A 19,539-nucleotide genomic window follows, 5' to 3' on the forward strand; every position below is an offset into this window, starting at 1 on the left:
ACTCGAAACTTACGATCTGTTCGTAAAAAAACTGTTCTCAAATTGACCTTGCAATTTTTTTATGGCTTTAATTCATCTGGAGGATTACTAGGCCAATAAAGTCACTACATAGAAAATAATAATTAGAGCTCTTGTTAATAAATAGAAAAACATATAATTTGTTGGTGGCTATATAGTTGCCACTGCCTTATAAAGGGTTAAGGATTTTCCACTAGATAAAAACATGTTTTCAATAATCTTTGCACATTTCTGGAAAAACAAATTAGTAAAGATTGTGCCAAGTTACTAAAAAGTTAACTTTACTGCATTTTTCATAGAAAAACACACATTTTAATAAAACCTCTGCATGCAGGATAAAACGCGCCCATCTGATGTGCTTGACTGTGGATGTTATAGTTTGAGAAGGGCGTGTGCCAATAATAATTTATTTTTAAATAATTATCAATCAAAAAGTAAAAAAGTAAGAGTTGAAAAGTGTGAAAATAAAAGTGAAAAGTGATGAGTGAAAAGTTATGAGTGATGAAAAGTGAGAAGTGAGAAACAACAAGGGATAAGTAGCAATTGAAAATTCCACTAAGTATTGAGAAGTGAGAAGCGATAGGCAAGCAGTAAGAAGTGCGAAATAAGATGTTATCAGTGAAAAGCGAGAAGCAAGTAGTCTCGCAAGTAGTAAGGTGAGAAGTAATAAGCGAGATACTTTGAGTGAGAAATGAGCAGTAAAAACGCATGAAGAGGAATATGACAATTGATAAATGAGATATGAGTAGTGAGAAACGAGACGTGACTACTGAGACTACTCAGAATAGAGTTTTTTCAGCATAGATTTTTTTGGCATCCAAGAAATCCCTGGAGTAAGAGCTAAAGATCTACAAGCGTAGCTGAAGATCAATCGGACTGTTTCAATTATGGCACATGTCCTTCTGGATGTGTAGAATAAAATGAGTCAACGTAAGAGATTCTGGGTCATTCAAGAAATCCCTGGAGTTGGGCCTTAAGATCTACACGCGTTATTAAAGATCAATCGGACTGTTTTAAATGTGGTACATGCCCTTTTGGATGTGTAGAATAGAATAAGTCAACGAGAGAGGTTCTCGGTCATCCAAGAAATCCCTGGAGTTATGTCCTCAGATCAACACGCGTAATCAAAGATCAATCGGACTGTTTCAGTTATGGTACCTGCCCTTTCGGATGTGTAGAATAGAATAAGTCAACGGCAGAGGTTTTCGGTCATCCAAGAAATCCCTGGAGTTGGATCCTCCGATCTACACGCGTAACTAAAGATCAATCAGACTGTTTTAAATATGGTACATGCCCCTTTGGATGTGTAGAATAGAATGAGCCATCGTAAGAGATTCTGGGTCATTCAAGAAATCCCTGGAGTTGAATCTTAAGATCTACACGCGTTACTAAAGATTTTTCGTAGTATTTTAAATGTGGAACATGCCCTTTTGGATGTGTAGAATAGAGTAAGTCAGCGGCAGAAGTTATCGGTCCTCCTAGAAATCCCTGGAATTGGGCCTTAAGATCTACACGTGGCACTAAAGATGTATCGGACTGTTTTAAATGTGGTACATGCCTTTTTGGATGTGTAGAATAGAATAAGTCAACGGCAGAGGTTTTCGGTCATCCAAGAAATCCCTGGAGTTAGGTCCTCAGATCTACACACGTAACTAAAGATCAATCGGACTGTTTTAAATGTGGTACATGCCCTTTTGGATGTTAAGAATAGAATAAGTCAGCGATAGAGGTTCTCGGTCATTCAAGAAATTCCTGGAGTTAGGCCTTAAGATCTACACGCGACACTAAAGATGTATCGGACTGTTTTAAATGTGGTACATGCCCTTTTGGATGTGTAGAATAGAATAAGTCAGCGGCAGAGGTTCTTGATCATCCAAGAAATCCCTTGATATTGGCACACAGGTCTGCACGAGTTACCGAAGATAAATCAATGGATTTTAAATGAGGTAAATGCCCATTTTAAAGTATAGAATATGATGTATCTACGGCATAGGTTGTCGGTTATCCAAGACATACCTAGAGCAAGGCCTTAAGATCTACTACAAAACAAAAGAGAATTGCCCTTTGTGGTGCATAGGCACAGGGCATGTATCATATTTGAAATAATCCAATTGCTCTATGGTTACTTATGTAGATCTAAACGCCTTATTCCAGGGATTTTTTGGACAACCAAGAATTCATACTTTGGACACATTCTATTCTATGCATCACAAAGGGCATGCTCCATATTTGAAACAATCCAAGTAACCTTTGGTTACGCATGTAGATTTAAGGCCTTATTCCAGGGATTTCTTGGTCGACCAAAAACCTATGCTGGGAACGCGTTCTATTCTATGTATCATAAAGGGCATGTACCAGCTTTGGAACAATCTATTTTGATCTACAGTTACGCATGTAGATTTAAAGGCTTATTCCAGGAATTTCCTGGACGACCAACAACCTATACTTGGAACGCGGTCCATTATATGCATCACAAAGGGCATGTAGCATATTTGAATCAAACCAATTGATCTATGGTTACACATGTAGATCAAAAGGCCTGATTCCACAGATTTCTTGGATGGCTAAGAACGCATACTGTGAGCATATTATATTCAATGCATCCAAAAGGGCAGGTGCCATAATCGGAACAATCCAAGTAACCTTTGGTTACGCATGTAGACCCAAGGGCTTATTCCAGGAATTTCTTGGACGACCAAGAACCTTTGCTTGGAACGCGTTCTATTCTATGCATCACGAAGGGCATGTACCATATTTGAATCAATCTAAGTAATCTTTGATTCCGCATGTAGACCTAAAGGCCTATTCCAGGGATTTCTTGGACGACCTAGAACCTATACTGGGTACGCATTCTATTGTATGTGTCATAAAGGGCATGTACCATGTTTAAAACAGTCCGATCGATTTTTTTATGCTCCTATAGATTTTATGGCATTGATCCAGAGATTTCTTGGATCATCAAGGAACTATTATGTAAACACATTCTATTATACGTATCACTAAGATCATATATCACATTCGAAGCAGTCCGATAGATCGTTGGTTACTCATGTAGACCTTAAGATCTCACTCCAGGAATTTCTTGGAAGCGTGATACATGTACCGTGAACAGAAAATCGTGATTTGGCTCCGTAATGCACAAGGTTACATGCGCCCACCAAATAAGTTAAAGAATAAACATATCTTGTATTCACACATCAACTAGTTACACGTAAATTTAGCAAAAAAAAATTAACGTTTCATAAGCTTTCATTGCAGTGGAAACGAGAATAGGACTTTTCATAAATTGATACTTGATTCTTCTGTCAGTTCACTGCTGTTTGTTTACATTTTAGGCTGGTGCGTTTTAGCTTCGGGGTGGCTCGTTTCATGGTTTGAATTTGCACGAAAATGCAGCGCTTCAAAATAAAATCGTTTTCTCGGAATATAATTGGTTTTTCGTCCACATTTTTATTCCGTATTATAAATGGTAAGTTAAATTTGTGGTTAACACATCGGAAGTACATAATTTCGACCATTATCGTTAAATTCGAAGATTTGCTTAGGGGGCGCATATTGAACGTCCCTCCCCTACATTATTAAACTGATCCAAATAAAATTTTGAAAATGATTCTGAAGTTACCTCCGTGGTATAGTACCAAAAAAATAGTACCAAACTTCATAGAATTTCTAATATTAAGACATTGTAACAAATGTCCAATAAAATAATTTCCAATTTTAGACCAAAATCGTCGCAATCTTCTATTGCAATGATTAGCTCCTTGTACCCTTAACATAAATTAGGTTAAGTTTAGTTTAAGTTGAAAACATTGTAATTCCTACATGATTCAATTCGACCAGAGGAAAAATCCTGCCAGAGGCAATTGAAATGTATTAAAAATAACTAAAAATGTTACACAGCAAATAAGGATGATAGTCTTAAGAAAACACAGAATACCTAGTCTAAAAGATGAATGTATTAGATAATTAGCAAATAAAATTAAATTAATTTTTTTTTTATTTCTTTATTAGCCCTAGGCTGGCTCACCTCTGAGGGAAAAAAAATTTAAAAACATGTTTTGGAACTTCTTTTGGAATGTTTTGGGTTTTTTTTTTCGGAAAATCCTCCTGAAACTGATCGAAGATAAATCCAGAAATTTCTATGGATAGATTTTTTTAAGTACCTACAACACATACCTACAAAGTTTCAAGAACTCTACCAGTACTTTCTCAAGAAACCCTTTGGAAAATCTAGAAATAAAGTCTTGAATTTTTTTCGAAAATTCCCTCAGGAATTTCTTTAGATCTTCCTCCAGGATTTCTTTCAAGAATTCTTTTAGGTATTGCTTCGGTTATTCCTTTGGATTTATTTAGCTATTCTTCCAGAAATTCCTTCAGACCTTCGTAAATTTATTTGCGCATTCTTTCGGGAATCTCTTTAGAAAATCCTTTGGAATTTCTCTTCAGAATCCTTCGAAAATTTTATTTGGAAATCATTTTAGGAATTTCTTCGAGAATTCTTTCCTTTTTCATTCTTCCATCATTTTCCGGATGATTTTTTTCAACAAAATTTCCGAAATAATTCATGCAGAAATTTTGGAAGGAATCTCTGGAAATTTACAAAAAATTTACGGAAGGTTTTACGAGAGAATCCTTGAATATCCGAATGAACTACAGGGGGATTTTCATAAATTATTTCTGGAGAAGCTCCCGAAAAAATTGGAGAAATTTTAGAAGAAATTCCTGATGTATTTCAGGAAGAATTTCCGAAGAATAACCTGAATAATTTTGAGACCAGAATTTCTAAACGAATTTCCTACAGATATTATGAAAAGAATCCTCGGAAGAATTTCCAATGAAAATTCAAAATATATTCCTAATGGAATTTCTAAACAAATTACTAAAGCAATCTTCATATAAATTTTTAGATTTCTAAAAGAATTCCTTCTGGAACATCTGAAAGAATTCTTTCCGGAATTCTGTCAGGAGTTTCCCCGGGAAGTCCTTTGAAAATTCGGACAACAGTAAAACAAAACCCTGTTTTCAATCTGGAATTAGAACTTGCCAAAAGATAAAAACATCGGGATTTGAGTCGATCCATCATCAAACTTCTTTTAATATTCTCGAGTATTCCTTGAAAGTTTACCTCAGGAGTCGTTTCAAAAATTTCTTCAGTAATCATTCAGGTGATATTTTATGAATTTATTCAAAAGTTCGTTCGCAAAATCCTCCCCAGGAATTAATTCGGGTAGTAACCCAGACATCCTTCAGGAATTCCATCGTGATTTTCTACTCCCTCATGAAGGAATTTCTCCAAAAATCCTTCTCAAATAAATCACCTTTAAAAATTCCTTAAGGAAAATTCCTTTAAAAATTTATCTAAGAATTGTTTAAGAAACCTTCGGAAATTTCTTTACCAATACTTTCAGAAATGCTTCCAGACATTCCATCGGGAATTCCATACCATCTGCTCCCGTAATTCCACTGGAAATTCTTTCAGGAATTTCCAAACGAATTCCTAAAGGAATTTCCGAAGGAAGTTCTGAAGGAATTTCTTTGTGAAATCCTTCGAGAAATTTTTCGAAATTTCCTCCAGGAATTCTTTCGGCAAGTTCTCTAGAAATTATTTTGAAGATAGATCCAGATTTTTTTGGAAATATTGCTGTTCCAGAGAAAGCTTTCCTTTTTCCGGCAAAATTTATAAACTACCGCAGCTGTCACTTCATCCTTTTTCTCTGTCGTTTTGCATGGCATACTATGATGACAACACCAAATATCTGGTTTTTGTTTCAGTGTTTCAAAAACTTTCAAGCCTGCGGAAGAACTTTGACAACTGCGGAAGAACTTTACGGAATTCGTGAAATGGGAAAATTTCAAGAGATCCGCAATACATCAAGATATTCTTTCAAAAATTTCATTAGAAAAACGTTGAAAAATTTAGACTGAATTCCGAGAACATAGGGGTAATGACGGCTTTGGCAGGTTTTGTTCTATTATTGGCAGGGGGGTTTTTTATGACTGATTATGCTCAAATTTGGCATAAACATTCTTTGCATATCAAAGAATATTGTGGCCAAATTTCATAAAATTCGGTCGACAAAAACCCCCCTGCCAATAATAGAACAAAACCTGCCAAAGCCGTCTGTTCCCCTACTTGAAGGAATGTCTAAAGATATTCTTGGACAAATTTAATGTCGGAAATGCCTTCAGAAGTTCCGTTGTCACTTCCGTGAACAATTCGGCAATTCTTAACATTTTGTTCTAGATTTGTGGAAGGTATTTTTGCTGCAAATTTCGGAATAATTACGAATAATTATCCGAAGGGATACCTAAAATAATTTTTGAATTAGATGTTTTTGGAAAAATATTCCGAAGATTTTCTAGAGACCTTTTTAATAAATAAGAAGATTACATGGCATTTTAAAGACGATAAAATGCAATAAAAATTTCCTGACATTTTATTAGTTGATTTAAATTGCTTGACTGTTTACACTCCCAATTGTAGTTCTTACTATTGACGCCAAATTATAAATGAACCAATTACGCTAAAAATGCTGGTGCCCCATCATTACCAGAGCACTGGCGCCGCCAGTGCATACAGCCCACTTAAAATTTCCCCATATTCAATGCAATCTTTTGTTTTTGTTCTCCTTTTTTTCTGTGGCTTTTCCAAACCTCAATAAAAAAAAACATTTCAATTAAAGTAAATTTAACAATATAGCTGTAAAAAAAGATTGTTCGCTCACATGAAAAATGTTACAGTGCGGGTCTGTGAGACGATGCCAAAATTAATTTTAGAACTATATGTGCACAAGATATCTTACATATCATTATCGTTGCTCAAAATATGACTCAAATTAATCATCTCAACATTATGAGGAAGAATTCAATTCAAACTTCCTACAATAAAGCGAAATTTTGAAAAAAAAATTGCAATCACAAATTTTGGCAAAAGTCTACAACATTGGGATCTCAAGCTCCACACAGGTAAAGGATTTGTTAATAGCTCTTCCTTATGAAGTACAAAAGATTACGGAGGAACTTCTGGAAGTGTCCGGTATTGGGAGGAGTCCGGTGCTGGGGGATCTCCCACTTCATAATTCAAAGGTTTCAGAGGGTGAAATGTGCTACGAATGAACGTACACCTACAATCATGATAGTCCTATAAAGTTAGATAATACGAAATTAACGATCGTATCAGTTCTTATTTGATTGAGCTCTCATAGAATTGACCAACGCTGACTACACTCAAAACACGTTAACCCCACTGAATCACTCACGGAACACAATTCGCCCCCTTTAACCACTGACACGATAGCTGGAACTGCACCATTGCCGGTTGACCAAAGGTTAATGTTTGACTTTTTATGGAAATTCAGCGGCCCCTTGCCCACCCGATTGGGCCAGTGCAATCAGAGTCAATTGTTCCAGTTTATCATACATAATATTCTATGTGTCATAAAATTTATGATAGCCTTCGTGCATAATTTTGTCGAGCGGAGAAGTGTCCAATCCTTACCGAGAAGTCCTGATTTATCCACTTAGTGGTGATGTTGCCTTTCTCGTAGTTTTTTCGTGACACTAACTTTGCTTGTTGTGCGCAACATTTCCGTCGCGACTTTCAAACCTAAGAATCAATTTCAAACATTATTCAATAGCTAGCAATTGGAGCATTTTTTACAGCGACTGCAGCTTGTTGTGCCAAAATCGTCGGTTAAGGTCAGAATGTACCGTTTAGAGCATATCAAAACACACAAAAATGATCTCAAATTAATGAACTGAATCAAATGACATCATAGAGCTTGACTCTTAGATGCTCCTAAAAAGAAGTGTTTATTGTGTGAAACTATAGCTTTTCCCACAACCCTGTACGATAAAGGCAAACAAATCGGTGCGTGACTTTGGCTTTACTTTGATAAGCATGGTGATCATCAACTCGAAGAGTTGGCTATAATCATATAACAAAAGACTTTTACGCAAATAAGAACATTCGTCCAAACAAATACGTTTTTGAATTGTAAGCTGTTCGCAAGTTCAAACATAACGTATTACAATTTTACTTGTTAGCGCTTAGTTCAGCAATTTATGTTCGCATCTTTTTACGAGAGTTTTAGCTTCTGTCTAGTTCACTTCATAAAGTTTATGAAATTCTGCAACTTTTTTTTAGTATAATAATTGCTTTGAGATATTTTTGCAATTGCAATTGTTGCGCATAATTTATTCAAGAAGCCTCCAATATGAAATGGTTGTGCATTTATTATATATGAGAACGGTTCGGCACTTCATCCCATATCTCCTATTTCCATCCCATCAAAAACAAAGCAATGAAAAGGAATTTGGTTTGTTTCTTATTTTTGTGATTTTTTTCAGCGCAGTAAGCACGCGTATTACCAAAAAGAAACGATGAGATTGGTGCTGCATTTCTTTGTTTTGCGATGAGATGAATATGTGTTCAGTGAGATGGAAAATGGAACAGTTCCTCTAATAAGTTATTTCTTGTGGAAATAATTCATTTTTGAAAAAGAACATAGATTCACTGTTATAGTAAACAATACAGATGTGCACGTGTTCCGCTCGACACCGTGTAGGATCTACGCTCATTGCTTATTTCTCTGTGAGCTCGAGTGACCATGGTCCCATTACGCGCCACAGTTTGCCCTGAACCACAGTTCCATCTGAAAGAAAGATCAGTCATGTTTAGAAAATATCTGTTTCGCCGGCTACATGGAGTGCGGTGTTTGTTTTTCGAAATATGATACGCTTTTCTCACTCGGCGAGTCAGTTTTCTATTAGCAGTACAATTTTTATGGCCGTGGATCGTCGAACGTAGTCTGCGGTTTGCGCTGCGGCGGCCGCCATTACTGCTAATGAGTCATGATGGGGAACGAATCTGGTTCAGGTCACGCGCATACGTAAGTGGATGCATGCGGACACTCCCACCACAGTGCTGGGGAACTTTTGAGAAATGATAAATTTAATTACAGTTGAGGGAAAATGTCTTGCTCCATGCCGTACCGTTATCGTGGTCGTCCGGCGATGTTCGAAGGCGTCATTTTATGAGTTTGAGCTAATTTAGATCAGTGCATGCAGACATGGTCACTCTCTGCGGACATACACATCGGCATTGTTTGAGCCGTAATGTGAGACGAACTTTTTTGATGGGTTATCCACCGTGGTAGATTCATGCGAAACAGAGTGATTATTTAAAAAATATCATTGAAACTTAACAATATTAATCTTTATTGTGAATCTATTAAAGATTGCAAATTCCTTGAGAATGTACCGAAATAGAACTACTGTACTGTACTACCGCATCAACCACTTATTTGGAATGAGAAAAAACTTGGTACTTGACTAGGCTATGGGCAACCAAGTGACTATCTTAACTACCTACAACGAAACACAACCCAAGAATATATCTTTCAACATTCAACCCATGCTCCAAGATAAGAAACACAAATCAGACACAGTTGTTCTTGATTTGGTTGTCCCCACCTGGTCCGAAGGAAAATGTCGCAGTGTCCAAAGTGGCATTTTCCCTTCCCCATTCTACAAGACACGAAACAACTTTGGTTGACACGGAAGGATAAGCTAGAACCATAATTTCTTATGTGTCCTCCATTCCGTCTCCTACCTATGGGGAACAACGACGGACGACATCAACTTGACCATTAGACTCCTCAGTGTGGCCACACTTACACTCCTGTGGACAGTTGCCCTTAAAAGACCAACTCGAACGAACCGACAACCACGGTGACAACCCACACCACCCCTTCCGAGCAGCGCTGAGCACAAGATATGATGGTGGTCTAGTCTGTTTTGAAGCGTCATCGTCCCCTTGCTGCCGGCCACGATGGGTGGTCTGTGGTCGCCTCCCGTTCCTTGGCTGCGAGATTCGCTGTTGGCGTTGTCCTCACCAACATTGGCGACCGGAGGAGGTCGTAAAGCGATATAAGTACGTATAATATTTATCGCATCCATTAGAGAGGCTTTTCGTTGTTGCTGTTACTACATTTTCTTCATTATTCTTTCGGTTTAGTCTTCCAGCCCAGGGCAGAATTTATGATCGTCTGTTAGGCCTGCTCCAATGGGTGGGCTGGAAGCAGCGGCGTAGGTGGAAATTTTGTTCGTATAATTCCTCATAATTCCTAAGACAACACTCATTGTCATGGTATAATAGTTTCATGAGAAAATGGCCACTATGCGTAGTACTGGACAAATTTAAGAGGTTGAATGTTTTCGCTATGGTATGAAAGGAATTTACACCATTTGCTGCTTAGTTTATACCGACATATTGGACAGAAGTTCAGCTGGAGCAGTCTTCATATCAACATTCAGCATTAATGCGACGTTGTTTTTTTTAATTGCGTTTTTTTTTTCATCGGTCCATTTCCTCACAAGTGACCACAAACGATATAAAAAACAACTCCCACACCTTGACCCTGTCGAATTGTTGTTTTTGAATTTCAGAATTTCAGCTCAATCTTTCTGATACATTTCAATAGTGAATAACTAATTTTTAGTTATGACACCTTTTGGTATTTGAACGTTTTGCCCCATGTTACAGCATTTTTACTTATGCCTTTGAATTTATTTTCTATCCTGTGTTGGAAAATGTTATTTCGATGTTATGAGACTGATTTGCTAATAAGAGTGGCTTGGTTCGATCCGCGGCGCCGGTCTAAGCAATTTTCGGATTGGAAATTGTCTCGATTTCCCTGGGCATAAAATATCATCGTGATAGCCTCATGATATACGAATGCAGAAATCTTCTTCCATCTTCAAAAATGTAACGGTTTTCGAAAATGTGTTTCACTGGTCAAAACGCCCACAGTGTAGGCAGGACATATGCCCTTACCAACTGGACACAAGCGCGGCGAACCCAGCAGCAGTTGCTTCCAAATGATATGGAAACTATCGAAATGTAATTCAAATCTGCTTAGAGTCGTGAGGGTGAGATATATCAGAAATTGTGCAATCCACTTTCAGCGTGCATTTATGACAGATATGCAAATATCATCCGTATTGGCAGATAAAAGTGAAGTTAAAAACGAAGGATCATCATTCGATAAATTGGTGATTGACGAGTTCTATGCACTGCTTTTTGTGTTTAAAATGGAAGAAAATATTTGATGCTTTGATTCTTACAATTGAAGTGATAAGAGAGCGTAATTTTTTATTCCAGTTTCAAAAATTTTCAAAACTTGACCTCACTTTAATTGCCAAATACCGGTTCGGATGCCAACATATTGACTACAAGCCCGTTTCAAATCACTCAGAGACTGAGTGAAATTGTATTGCCGTCTCTTTTTATCTCACGGAAATCTCATTTTTCGTAAAAAGTGGAACTACTCAAATTTTGAACTGAATTTTTTAAAATGCAATCATATATCGATTGAAATGACTTCATTCGATTTTGAGTGAAAATTTCCGACGCCATTATGACGTGAAATCGACTTATTTCCGAACTTATACCTCGCCTTAGTGGAAATTATAGTGAACTAAGTGCGTAATTTCTTTAAAAAATGGATCGTTTGTCGAAAACGATGGACACGGAGGTTATGAAGCTCCTTAGAGGTAAGCTTTTTACTAAATATACCTAAAATTATATTCAAATAATTAAATGATGTTTTAAATAACGATTCCGCTGTCATTTACCGGAATGTGGTCAATTAGTTGACGGATACATTTCGGAACTAAAAGACCATTATCGCCCAAAGACCTTTTCTTTGTTCAGAATGTTTCTACATTTTTGATACTTTTAAAACCCTTAAACGGCATATACTTGCTGTACATCCAATACCAAAGACATGCGAACAAGCCAGCAAGGAAATTTCGAAAACAGAAGCTCATTTGGAGAGCTTTGCAAACGGTGGAAATGGATCGTACCTTGGAACGACGAATCCACCTTCAACTTTTGAGGAATTTTCAAAAATAAATAACGGCTTCATAACCTTTTTCCGATCCGGCGTATCTTTACCTGAAGTAAAACTACAACAGTTCATGAAAGCCACATCGTCTTTAAAGAAAGACTACCAGGATTATGTCGGTAAATCATTTCAGGACTTTCTGGAAACCAAAGGTAAGGGAGGAAGTTCGGTTGTGGGCACCGTTCGGTTATGGGCACCCCTATGTATCTTTTGACAGATGAGAGATGCTGTCATTCTGACAACCGTCATTTGTTTGCTATAATAGCATGATGTTTTGTGCTCAATATCAAACCGGATGGGCATCTCTACTTTGAACTAGAAACAAATAAATTTTTCGTACAAGAAAAACAACACGAAAGTTTTTTTGGCCTTTTTCAAAGTGTCATAAATTAAAGGATTTAATTCAAAAAGTGAGTTCTAATGCGTATTTACACAGTAAATTTAATCTATTTTGAGGCCCAATGTCGATTGCCATCAAAATTTTAGCGCAAATTTTTTTTTCTTCTCGTTCCAAAAAGGCTGCGAAATTCGGTTGTGGGCACCTTTATTGGTTCGGTTATGGGCACCCTCATTTTATTGATAAATTATTCAATATCGTTTTACTTGTCCCTTAACTTATCTCTAATAACGTTTTAAGGCAATTTTTATAATTAGTTTGACATAATTGTTCGAAATAATGAGTTTATTTAATATTTTTGTTCTTTGGGCATGTCTAGTCATTATACACACACTTTTTGGAACAAAGCGTTGACCGATTTGCTTGCAACAAGTTCAACGGGGAATGCTTTCCCATTGTTTCCTATTGAAAATTGGTCAGATCGGACTATGGGATCAACATTTATGGCCAAAATATTATTTTTTTAAATGAACGAGAAAGGCACTATTGCCGCTAGGGTGATTAATCAGTATTTTTTTGACTGTGATGCATACCAATAAAACGTAAATCAATGAAAAATTAAAACCCATTTACCTAAAGTGCTATTTTAGACCTTTCTTATGTGATTTTTTCAAATTCCTCCTTAATGCACCGAGGGAGGCATCATCACTGCTAGGTGAATTGATTTCAGTTTTTTTTAGCGTCTCCTGTCTTTAAATCTGGGTGGTTTTTATTCATGCTTCTTTATTTTTAGCTAAGTTTTTTTAGCTAAGGGTGCCCACAACCGAACCACGAAATGAAAATGTCCAAAAATTTCAAATTTTCTAAATTGTCAATATTTTTTTTAAATCGATGAAATCATATTAATTTCTTTGCTAGTAGTAAGGTTATAAGTTTAGCTTTCGATTGCTATGCAAATGTCGACATAAGATCAACCAGGGCCAAAGTTATGGACCAAACACAAAAGGGTGCCCACAACCGAACCTCCTCCCCTATACCTGAAAACGATGTGGACGCCGCGATCACTTTCAAAAGGCTTTCAGAAGATCACTTTTTTGAAGACGTGAAAACACACGACGAAAATTTATCATATCTTGCTGGTATCGCTGGATGTGCCATTCCGATTCCTAAGGAAGTTATACTTGGAAAGAGGAAATTGGTGAAACGAGCGATCAATTCATCACTTGAGAGTATCTACGTAGTGTTATCTGTTCGTGCCGCAGACCTTAAGAAATATGGCTATGAGAAAGTTTTGTGGGCTCTTATCAGAGACCTATATCAACTAGAGTCTAACAAAGGTGACACTATTGCCGTTGATGGAGAGACTAAATTTACTTTGAGAGCTGTCTTGGCTAATGTACTAGGAGATACGCTTGCGATCCACAACATTTTCGGGCTATTGGGGCCACAGGCTAGACTTTTCTGTAGGATGTGTTACATTACCCGGCATGACTTGCACAACGCAGCATTAGGTGATAATTATCTGCCAAGAACTACTGAAAGTTTGCAGTCGGATCTTGAAGCCATTAATAACAAGGAGAGCGTGATTCAAGTGAGTGTGTGATTCTTCAAGTGATTCTGTACTGCATCAACTGAAATACTTCAGCATAACAGAGAACAACACATGGGATACTATGCATGCTATTCTCGAAGGCGTTGCTCCGATGGTCATACAACTTTTTTGGATGATGCAGTGATCGTCGGTAAGATAATCACAGCTGAAGAAGTCAATAAAGTTATTGAACAGTTCGAATACGGACAAACCGTCAGCAAATTTATCAGCTCAAAGTCTTAGAGGCTCAGGCCATGCCTTAAGCCAGTCAGCAGCGCAGTGCTGGACATTGTTGAGAGCGTTTTCTTTTATATTTCCTAATGTTATCACCTTTAATTTGAACTTTGGTCACATTGTTGAGAACAACTTTTTTTTTTTTTTTTCCTACAAGATTCCACACGAGCAAGTAGATTAATTGAATGATTGCATTCAGGAGTTTTTTGACTTGTTCAAATAAACTTTCCCAAACAAAAAACCTATCATTATGGTACACTATCTAGCACATTAGCCGACTTGCATAAGACAGAATGGACCAATAGTTAATTACAGCTGCATGCTATTCGAAGCAAAGTTTGAGGAGTCTAAAGGACAGGCAAAAACATGTAACAACTTCAACAATTTTTCCATTTAGTCTTACCAAAAGATTGAACCTGCGACAAGTTTATTTAATTCTCGGTCATATTTATAACCTCAATCAACCGTCAATTAAATCATCAGTCAATATTTTTAAAAACTTTCTAAAATACAATTTGATCTTATTTGATATGCCAGAGCGCGTTGAATGCATCAGAAGTAGACAATCAATAGCACATCTTTTCGACCGGGACTTGTTGTTAAATATAGCTTGAGTGGCCAAATGTTCTACGTACTGCTACATTATGCTATAAATAATAACGGCATCTCGCGTGTAGTTGAAGAATTGAATAGTGAATTCAACAAACTATGCACTAGCTTAAAAGTAACGATGAGTAGCAAGATTTTAAGAACAAAAGTAGAAAATCTGTGTACAAGAAAAACTTATAATTTCTGGATGTTTGCAAATGATGTATCGAATTCATTATACATAAGCCTTAAATATTTTGATGAGTAAAGTGACCGCAAATTTTGTTCACAATTCTTGATTTTATGTATCAACTGCAATAAACCGTGTTTAACAAAAGCAAACAATATGAAACATTTCTTTAATACAATATGATCCTTAAAAAACAAATAAACCTTCTTCGTATTAGCTCAAAAAATTAACGACAGCTCGCTGCTGTTGCTGGAAGATTCGGACCTACAAGAAATGGGTATCAACCAAAAGGGTCCAAGACTGTTGATTCTTCAGCAAATCGAGTCCCTTAAAAATGGAAATGACCAATCGGATCGCGGTACTGGTTCAGGAACTGTCCACGCAGCTACTGAGGAAACTAAACCGTGAAACTAAGAATGCTTGCCAACAACACATTTTGATTTTATCCACAACACACATGAATCTTCACTTTTGAAACAGATAACCCGGAAACTTTTTGAATCCGATTCAAAATTCCGCATTGATACTCTTCTGCCTATCCTTGATCGTGGAGGTATTCCCGATAAAAATGCTCTTCATAGTTTAACCAGCTTGCCAGTTTTTGAAACAAACCATTCGAGAGGGACATACGTGAGTAGGACCACTTTTATTCAAATCAATATTATATTTTTCATGCCAACTATACATGAGTCAGTGCATCAAATGAACTTGAACCATACAAATACATGAGCAGCAAATAGATCTGAAGATGCAATTCTAAATCAAAACGGAAAACGATTCTAACGAATGGAGTGCTTTTCGGCCGTCCTTCAACAATATAAGGATGCATTACTTACCGCTTAGGTTGTTCATTGAACTGCGCACTCAATGAAGTCGAAGTGTAGGAAGCTATTGATTTCCTTAATTTTATGCGGAAGAACGGGTTGTCGGTTTATATATCGTTGGATTTCCAATACTGGAGATGGGAACACTTCTTTACCTTGGCCATGTCTGTGCCAGGACAGCGGCTGCATGTCAAATCGGTGACCACCAAGGAATTTATTCCCTTTATCGAATTGTATACCTACTTCTTGTTTTGCGAAGCCCGGATCAACATACGATAAGGTGCTATAGCTACGCCACCTTTTGGCTACCGAGAGGAGCTGGATCGAAAGTACGGGTTTGCTTTTCCGAGGGCACAATCGAGAAAGGAAGGATCGGCTTAGAATTTCGCAAACAACTTGTCAACTTCTTCCTGATCAGTGAGAAACAGCAATATGTTGCGCAAATGCATATGCTTGACCTTCCAAATAAGCCCGTCCCAGTATCTTCGCTATTTCAACGTTCGTATATTCTATATTAATCCGTTTAAGCTCTCAAAAATACTAAAGCACCGAAGAGGAAACTCAGGAATTTTTGTTTACATTGAAGTATACACGGAAAGAAATACTTATCATTGTCTATACAGTTGCAGTGTAATTAAATCTAGAGGCCTGAATAAGAGAAACGCGGATAGGTATGTGCCGCCAATCGAACCGTCAAAAAACAGCAGCCAATCGAGCAGGAGACCTGTCAAGCAGCCAAAATATTGGCTCAAATACTGAAAACGTCCAAATTCGATTTTATGCTATTTTTAAATAAACAAAATTGAATATATTTTGCATTAGTTTGCAATAATATATGCAAGTCATTTATAGATTATGAAATAAAATGCCTTTGTTTATTGGATTCTATTGTTAGGTGATGTGGACACATAAAATAGCGGATTGTGAGATTTTATCTACATAAACCATTTCTTCCTTTTCATGTGTTGTTATTTGATGAAGAAGATTGAATGCAGTGTTGGCAGAGTCATATTTTCAATCCGCGTTTCTCTTATTCAGGCCTCTAATTAAATCTATGATTTTTAAGATATCCAACTACTCAAGAGCAAATGGATGTTGCAAAATCTAGTATTGCAGTATTTGCACAACTTGGACACACGTATCACACCTGATGCACCTGACGAAGTATGAATTATTACTAACGTATGCTGCCGCTAACCGCAAGTCGAGCACATCTGAATATGGCATCCATATACACATGTGCTCGACTTACGGTTAGCGGCAGTATTTTTGTTAGATTATTACTACCGAAAGTTTTTCTATTTCAGTCTCTTTCTTTTAGGAGTGGAGGCAAGGAGAAGGGACCAAATACTGGTCTCGGATTCGCAATGTGAACAAAAACTTACCCCCTGAACAACGTAAGTTCAAATGATCAAAGGCTGGAAATGAAGTCGGACACTCCAATTCATCCGAAACCGTCGAATGTGTTAAAATTCTTGCAGCTATCGAGTCAATAAAAGGAAATGCTAAGCAAATTTGTAAAGGAATAGCGACGTGTTTCGAGTTGCATAAGCTTATGCTGATCGAGAAAAAACGCTCTAGACATTCTTAACGTTTTTCCGCATTACCTTGACAGATACGTATTTCGACCTCAACAGTAAGGTCGTCTTCAGTGTCTCGTACTTGACTCGAGTCAACCCAAATTTCTGTGTTCGCTCAAAATCACTATTTTGCTTTCTAAAATCAATATTACACGGTTTGGGCTTTAAACATTTTTTATTCGCGCTTTTATCAATTTCACACTTTGATTTTTTAGAATTTTGTTTTTCAAGTTTTTTATCCAATCAAATAGTTTCTTTAACTAATTAATCTTTTTTGATTTTTCAACATATTTAGAGTTAGAAAATTCATATCCAATGCCGACTTATTGCAATTTTTATGTTTTCATAGTTATTTTTTTATTTTCCGTGTAACGAGTTGGATAAATATTTAAGAGTGTGGCATTCACCACTATAACCTGCTATTGAATGAGGTTGGTTGGAGAAAAATACTACACTACAAATATTTCACTTTTCAAAGGTATACGAGCGAAAACACGGAAGAACAAAATATTACTCAATTTTCAATATTTTTTTTATAAATGTGTAGAACCGTCGTCGGGAGTGACAATGGGTCAAATGGGGGTGAGAATGGGTCACTGTTTCAACTACTTAGAATGCTTGTAGAATGGATTGAATGTATCTGAGGGCAAGAAGACAAGAATATAAGAGACGAATGAACGATTTTACTCTACGACCTCCAGGCTGCCAGTGAGAGCGATGACCCATTCTCACCCCCAGACCCATTGTCACCTACTTTGAAAATTGACTTTAAACCACATTTAAACATGCATTGAAGTTTATATTCAAAAACTTTTCGAAATCTAATCAATTGAAAATAACAAAAAATAATCAAAATACCCCGTCTAAAGGCGGTCTTGGGCATTAGAGGGTTAATTGACATTTTGGATTAAATAGATTTTTATATCTGCCTCCACTACCACTAATATGCTAAATTTGAGAAATGATAATAAACGAACTTTAAGCAAAAAATTCGAACGTTCTAAAAGAATTAGAAACGTACTTGATAAATTTACCAACCGGTAATGGTGTAGTAACTAAGTACAGTGCGTGTTTTAGTCGTCGCGTCGTGGTTAAGATATCGATTTAGTCTTCAATGAAATACGTTAAGCATTTTCGTCTTTGTGTCATCGTAAATATTGTGCAGAAGAAATAATTAGTCGCTCATCAAGGTGCTTTCCAATAAAAAAAAATTCCTTCCCAACTAACATACTATTCATTCCCAGTGCACTCATGGACATGCAGAGGATTCCTCGATCTCTTGTATCAATGAGTGTCGAACTAATTTTCCCCTCCTTATCCTAATTGACTGTAAGGACGTAGCAAGCATCGTTATTGGTCTTGAATTAAGGAAACTCCAAAGCATGTACAATGAGCTTCTAATCCCAAAAGCAAAAAATGGTATTGAAGATCTTTTCAAATGCATCATATTTAAGTAGTTTATTTTTCGCTGCCTACACCCAATCGATGATTGTTAGATTTCCCAACAATTTTGTATAAGAACCTACCAAAAGCTGTAAAAGAACGTGGCATATGCGAAAATGTTAGATTCTTATACAAATATGGTTTACAAGCTTTTCTCACAACATTTGCTTGTGAGCTCATATTTTTTGTATAATAATCTAACAATTGCGCAATTGCGACATAGACAAACGGAAACAATGGACTAACGATGAGATGGACTGGAAACGACAACAATAATGAGCAATGGAAATCTAAAAATAGATTCTGTGTGGATTCTGTACAGCAGAATAGTAGATCTCGGCACAGTAGCGGTTAAGTAACACAGAGTGCCTAACAAATAAAAGAAGGAATAAAAAAACATGCTTAGTCTGGTGGTAGTCGATTGTATTGAAATGCAATTTAATAATTCTAATGAAAGCCTGAATTATTTGAATGCATTGAAGCTTTCAATCGAGCTCACATTTAGATCTAGGATAGGATGTGTCAAGTAGTCATTAAAAATCGTACCGTTTTTCTGCCACAATTGTACCAGTTGCTGATTGGTTGAAAATGACAATCGATTACTTCGATAAGCGGCGGCGTGTTTTTCGTAGGGCATCATGTTGTTAGCCTGGCCGTGCTGCTAGTTTGTAAAGTTGATATTAAGCAATAGACGTGAATGTTTGTATTCGAGTTTTTTTTTTTCAATGGATGTGTTTATTTTTCCGCTTTGATTTTTACATCTAATATATATGACAAGTGTTTGGCAACGCGGCCCTTCATCTTTATTTTATCTATTAATTTTAA

At 36.7% G+C, this 19,539-nt stretch overlaps 1 protein-coding gene across 2 annotated transcripts in view; it reads right to left on the reverse strand.

Annotated features, from left to right (window-relative positions):
* Positions 1-19,539, reverse strand: part of LOC134213593 (transcription factor hamlet) — a 329,303-nt gene that overhangs the window by 292,372 nt on the left and 17,392 nt on the right. The window lies entirely within an intron of this gene.

The sequence above is a fragment of the Armigeres subalbatus genome, chromosome 2 (genome assembly GCF_024139115.2).
Source record: "Armigeres subalbatus isolate Guangzhou_Male chromosome 2, GZ_Asu_2, whole genome shotgun sequence".
Taxonomy (NCBI): Eukaryota; Metazoa; Arthropoda; class Insecta; order Diptera; family Culicidae; genus Armigeres; species Armigeres subalbatus.